A 7,355-nucleotide genomic window follows, 5' to 3' on the forward strand; every position below is an offset into this window, starting at 1 on the left:
GTGTAGAGGTTTTGATTAGTTTTAACAGTGCACTGATGAAAAGGACATGTTAGAGCAACATAAGTAATCTACTTGAAAATATTTGTATATATTACCTAACTCCTAATATAGGTTCCAAAAAGTAATAAGCAAATTTTACAATTTTAATGTTTTGCCTTCTTCGCTTATCTTAATTATAGCTGTGTATGTTACTCTTATTTAATGTAACCTCTGTATTGATTTCTTCTGTATTTTCCTTCTGGATTTTGTCAAACAAGTTTAAGCCACAAGTTTGAAGAAGGATCACAAATTCAAATGAAAATAGGAGGGGCTTTGAAAGATTTGTATAACTGTGCTTGAACTTGAATGGCCTTAAACCTGTTTCAGCTTTAACAATAGAATTTTACTTGGGCAATATTTGCCCATTCTGGTGTAACTTACGTGACTTCAGTGCTTAACAGCTGCCATTGAAGCTAGTATTCTTATTTAGTTTTGTAGTGTTAAATACCTTTCATTGTTGAAGATGTGAATGAAGTATGCATGTGCATCAACTGTTGAATTCACTTTTGTGCCATTTTTGTAAATACAGTAGTTTTGCACAACCTTTCATAAATGTCTGTATTAATTTCACATATTAGAAAGTAGATAATGTGCCATCGAGAAGCACAAGAGTTCCTCCTACACAAAAAAATATGTCCTTATAGCTTTTATATAATAAGAGTAGTTTACAATCTTGGGCTTATAGAATACCAAACTGAATTCTTCGTCTTCACTCAGTCTGCCGTAGAATTAAGCTTTTACAATTGTTACTAATATCCATGACATTCAGTGGCCTTGTGCAAATATGATATGTTGCTTAGGCATATCTTTTGTCCTATGCAGATCTCATTTTGTCTTTTACGAAAATTGCAGTTCATATAATTTATACACACTTTTTTTAAGTATACAGACTTTTTACTTCCACACTTAACTTTGGAGACACTAGAGTAAAAGGCTTTCCATATTCTGCCTTCTGTTTTCTTCTCCTCCCTGCCCCACCCACCCAACTTTTCTTTTCTGTCTTTGCTTCTTTTGACTATTTGGGCTATTTAGTTTATATGATAGCATAGGCATCTGTAGCCTTACTCTTTAATTTGCTGTGCTGAATGCTGTATTTTATAACACAATAATGGTGTTTTCCCTCTTTCATTTCTCAGTTGTTAACTTACCACTTAACCCTATTATTATTATTGGCATTTAACAATTGTTTAAATAAAAATTTTATAATGAAGCAAATAGTTGAGAGAACTGGCCCAGGAATCTGTCAGATTGAATTAAATTCAAGTAATTATGATGAACTAAGAATTAGGCTTGTGACGAGTAACATACATGATAGCTAAGATTTATTCATATGAAAAACATTTAGATAGTTGCTTCTGAGATGTCACTTTAATAAAATATGAATTTAATTTTACTTGTGGTTCATCCAGTTAGAACTTTAACACTTTATTAGGACAGGTTTACTGTTGTCTTAGAGCTCTTCCCACAAGCTGTAATATGGTAGCAGGATAATGAGGATTGCTAGACAGAACTGATAACTATTTTTCTCTTCATCTTTGACTTGCACAAATCCTCCCTCTTTTGGATCCAGGCATCTTTTCTAGGTCTTGGCTTCATTTGTAACTGCTTTTCTGTGATGCCAAATCATAGTAGATGGTGCCTTGAACATAGCACCTGCGCTTAAAGGCTAATTGCCTTCCTTCGCCACCCACCCCAAAGGCAGAAAAGCAACAAAATCAGTACTGTGCTCATTTGTAATTTTAAGGATCAATGATATATAAATATATGAATATATTTGTAATGAGACCAAGTATGTTATTCCATAGTATGTAAACTTATACTATAAGATCCATTTAAGAATTTTTAAATAGCCCTAAATAGAATTTCTATTATAGTTAGTCCTTTTTTTTCCATGAACATTTGCAAGCTATCACCATTAAATCCAAACATCAAAAAGATTAATCTGAAAGATCAGAGAGGCCATGTTATTCCCAACCATGATAGAACTCTTGTAGTTTGTGACAAGTGACATAACATCTGCTTGAGTTTTAGTTTGTAAAATACGATATTTAACCTACCTCAAAACTTGTTGAGGATCTGTGAAATACTGAGTAAGTGCCCAAAAATAAAATATTGTTGATTGTCTTTTTATTAAAAGTAGTTACTCATTAAACCAACCTGCCTTCTGTAAAGTCACAGTGCTTAAAATCTCAGGATTTCCCATTAGGAAAGACCTGTCATTAAGGATTTGTAGATATAATTAATTGCTTAGCTTCCATTGGTGCTTGGGATAGAGAGGTTTTAAATTTTTCTATTTTTTGTTCTGCCTCAAATCTCAGTTTATTGAAGCATTTTGCAAGCTCTTTAATCACTGCTTGAATGAAAATTTTGATGAGATGAGCTTAATTTCTACTTTTTTGAAGTCGTGGTTTGAAAAGTGACTAATTTTAATCATTGTCCTGTTTGCCATAAGTTAATGTTAGAGTAAACTGAAGTTGGAATTAAATACTTCATGAAAATTGGCTACCATCTGAAGTAAATTCCCGTTTCATGTTCAGTAGCTCTTACTTTTGATAGTACAGTTTTGACAAACATTTTGTTCTTGAAGGCTACATCCAAAATAGTTAAAGAGTTCTTGGCAAATTGAAATAGGATAGTTTGATGAATTGGAAGGAACATGTTTGTAGTCTACAAAATTGTTGAATAATCTTGTGCAGCTGACCTAAAAATATGTCTTAACTATTCATCAAGGTGGGCCTCTAGAGCCTCTACTTGTTATTACTTCAGCAGTGAGAATTAGTTGCTCTTTTTACTTGATGTAACAAAAGTATACCTCTAATATTTATTGGTACTTTTTACTAAATCAAATTTATGTTCTTATACAATACAAATAGTGTAATTTTATCAAAGTTGAAATGTAGTATGTACTTAAATTGTGCTGTAAAATTGGTGTTTGGTGATCAGGAGCAGGTAGTATATGGGAAGAGCATTTCTGAGTGGTCACCAAAGCAGTTTCTCCGGTGGCCTTTTCACATTCCCCAGCATACAAGCATATTTCTCCCACTTTTCATTTCCTCCCTGAAGCCCATTTTTTTAGAGCTAATGAATTATTAATCCTTAATATCCATCCCAATATGCCAAAATTTAGGACCTGTCACATTTTCTAAAACATCCTAATCTAGATAATGACTAAATATGAGCCACTGTCCCAACTCAGCATGCACTGCCAGTCTTCTGTCTTTTTTCCCCAAATCCCCACCACACCTTATAAAATTAGGATCAAAGGAACTCTATGATTGTTGAATTTAAGGATAAAAACACCAATTTGAATACTTTTTTACTAATTTCAGCCTTCTGGGTAGGTAGGTCTATGGATTTTATTCTACAAATCACTGGTGGTCATGATAGCCATTAATGTATTGCTTGTATTCTGTTATTTATCAATTAAATGGCATTTGAAAGAAAACATCTTCTTATTCCTTTAATATTACACCCTCAAATCTGCTACTGAATCTCTAGCATTTGTTATGCAATAGGACATTTTGCCTGTATTAAAAAGGCCAAGAGTAAATGCCTTTTTTGTTAAATGTGTCTACAGAGTTGGCAGTTAATGCTGAAATTTGTCAAATAGCCCTTCCAAAATTATACTTGTGAGATACCAAAATAAATAAATAAATAAATTGATCTAATTTCTATTGATTGGATTTGCAGTTTTGTCTTATTTAAAGCTAATATTTTCTGAAGTTCAAATACCTGTATATGCAGAATTTTGACTATTGGTGGTTTTAGGTTTTGTTTTAATTACAAAAATGTATGACAATGAAATTCTAGCAGTCAACTTTTTTTTGGTAAAGCTTTGTAATTAAGGTAATAAAATGGTTTCAGATTGTGATTCGTCTCAGTCTCATGTACAAAACACTTTAGTATTGAATATAGAAAGATTGATGATTCTCTCTCACCCTATACAAAAGTCAAATGAAAATGGATCAAAAACCTAGAAATGAGACCAGAAACAATGCAACTCCTAAAAGAAAATATAGGGTCAACACTCCAACATAAGATGCAGAAAACAACTTGCTCAAGAGGACTCCTAAAGCTCAGGATATAAGAATTAATAGATGCAATGGCATCAAATTTAATAATTTGTGCACAGCAAAGGAAACAATTTAGAATGTGAAGAGAAGGTAGAAGATTCTTGGCTAGCTACTCTTCTGGCAGAAGATTAATATCTAGAATATATGAAGAACTCAAACTTTAAACACTCCCCCCCCAAAAAAAAAGTTAATAAATGGGCAATGAACTAAACAAACTTCTCTATAGAAGATACAAATGGCCAACAAATATATGAAAAATGTTCATCTTTAGCAATTAAGGAAATGGAAATCAAAACTACACAGATTCAATCTTTGGTTAGAATAGCAGCCATCAAAAATACAAACAATAATAAATGCTGGAGAGGATGTGGAGAAAAAGAAACACACGGTTGGTGAGATTGTTAATAAGTACAACCACTTTGGAAGTCAGTATGGAGGTTCCTCAAAAGAATGAGAATGGAACCACCATATGACCCAGCAATACTACTACTCAGCATTCATCATAAAGGATTAAAGTCGTCATACTGTAGTGATACATGCACACCCATGTTTATAGCAGCACAATCCATAATAGCCAAACTATGGAATCAGCCTAGGTGTCCATCAATGGATGAATGAATAAAGTAAGTGTGACATATGTACACAATGGAGTTTTATTCAGTCATAAAGAAAAATGTCAATTGCAGGAAAATGGGTGGAACTTGAGAACATTATATTAAGTGAAATAAAAGACAAATTCAGAAAGTCAAGGGTTGTATGTTTTCTCTCATATGTCAAAGCCATAGAGTGAAAAGGAAATGAAAGGGGAAAATTTAAGGAAGACCAGTAAAGAGGAAAGGGACCAGGGGAAGGGAAAGAAATAGTAGGGAATGATATTATCCAAATTTATTGTGTGCATGTATGCATATGTAACAACAAATCCCATAATGTGCCAATAAGGATACGGAAAAAATGAAATGTGATGAACCATGCACACATTTTAAGAAGTGAAATACATCTGTATATAATTTAATGCAAGGTAGAAAATAGTACATTCCTCAAGAGAGATAGGAGTAATATTCCAGGAAGTCTAGAGGAATGAGTTCTTCGACTGAGGAATAAATAGAATGAGTTTTAGAGGTGGCTTTTAGAGATGAGTTGAAAACATTTTAGGTCGAGGAAATATTATTTTCAAAAAAGCAAGGAATTGGAGAAATGTAGACCAACATAGGAAGTTTGGTTGTCGAACATAGCATGTAAAGAGACTATTTTTTCTTCCTTAAAAGTTATTTCTAAAGGTATTTCTTCCACATTCTTCAACTCAGAAGAATCACAGAACTCTAATCTTTCATTTTCATATTTTTCTTAATTCTTAACCGCTTTAATATCTATTATTTGAAGCTACAATCACCAGGTACCAGGAATTGAACCAGGGTTGCCTAACCACTGAGCCACATCTCCAGGCCTTTTTTAATATTTTATTTTGAGACAAATTCTTGCTAAACTGCTCAGGGCCTTGCCAAGTTGCTGAGGCTGGCATTGAACTTGCAATCCTTCTGCCTCAACCTCCTGAGCTGCTGGATTTACAGGCATGCATTACTATGACCATGAATGTTCTTGCTAAAAGAAAGACTAAAACTATTTTTAAAAAATTGATTACTACAGCCGGGTGTGGTGGCGCACGCCTGTAATCCCAGTGGCTCGGGCAACCGAGGCAGGAGGATCCTGAGTTCAAAGCCAGCGTTAGCAAAAGCAAGGCGCTAAGCAACTTAGTGAGACCCTGTCTCTAAATAAAATACAAAGTAGGGCTGGGGATGTGACTCAGTGTTTGAATACCTCTGAGTTCAATACCTAGTACCAAAAAAAAAAAAAAAAAAAAAAAAATTATTACTTCTGCTACTGATTATAAGACATTGGACTAATATATTTATATACCTATGTATCAATTAAGTCTAAGGCTCATATTGCCAGCCATGATAATTTAATCTTTTTTTTCTTCTGGTGCTGAGGATTGAACCTAGGGCCTCAAGCATTTTAGGTAAGGGGCTTACCATTGAGCTACACCCCAGCCCCTAGCCATGGTAATTTAAGATGGTCAAATGTATTATTCCTATAAAGTTTATATTATAGTATGCTTATACAAAAATTCTAAAGAACTACTTTTTATATTTATTTCCCATTTTGTTGCTCATGACTATAATCTGTTACAGTACTACCAGCTGATTATAATGTACTCACATTCTCACAGGAGGTCTGTTCTACAAGTGTCAAACAAAAGGTGGGGAAAATTCAGTATGAAGATGGCAGTGTGTAGTATAGCAGAGAAGAGTGAGACCTAAGGAAAGGCCTAAAAGTTGGGAAATTGGTATCACTCATCATTCGGAGAGAGCAATTTCAGTAGAGAAGGTACATATGGGCTCAGGGCAGAGGAATATAACAGGAATAACAAGTAACTTGAGATAAATTAGTAGTGAAGACAGTTCTTTTGAAAGCCGAGCTATATTAAAAAAAATTGGGGGGTGCTGGGGTTGTGACTCAGTGGTAGAGCACTTGCCTGGCACATGTGAGGCACTAAGTTCAATCCTCTGCACAACATTAAAAAAAAAAAGATTAAAATTTGTTTTTTGCTGGGTGCAGTGGTGCACTCCTGTAATCTCAGGAACTCAAGAGGCTGAGGCAGGAGTATTTCAAATTTGAGGCCAGCCTCAACAACTTAGGAAAGGCCCTCAGTAACTTAGCAAGGTCTTGTCTCAAAATAAAAAATAAAAAGGGCTGGGGATGTGGTTCAATCCCCATTACCAAAAAAAAAAAAAAAGTTTGGAAGAAGTTCTTGGTTTTCTTTTAAAATGCAGGAAAATTTTGAATATGGTCATTTTGTTAGTGAGCTTTCAATTAATATAAACAAATACCTAAGATAAAATACCTAAGAGAAAAGATTTATTTGGGTTCATTGTTTTGCAAGTTTCAATCCATCATCAATTGGCTCCATTGCTTTCCAGTCTGTGGCAAGGCAGCACATCATGGCAGGGAACTTGTGGCAATGAAAAGCCACTCACTCACCTTAAGGCTGGGGAAGCCAGAGAATGAGGAGGGTTGTAGAGTCCACAATCTCCTTCAAGGGCACAACCGCACTAATACTGCCATTGTATACAGTAGAGAGCCAACAAAACCTTTCATTAGGCTCCATTTCCTAAAAGGTTTCACCACTTCCCAAAAGGCAAGCCTAGCTGAGAAGAATCCTCTAATAATTGGGCCTATGGGGAA

Source organism: Marmota marmota, unplaced genomic scaffold, assembly GCF_001458135.2.
Source record: "Marmota marmota marmota unplaced genomic scaffold, marMar, whole genome shotgun sequence".
Taxonomy (NCBI): domain Eukaryota; kingdom Metazoa; phylum Chordata; class Mammalia; order Rodentia; family Sciuridae; genus Marmota; species Marmota marmota.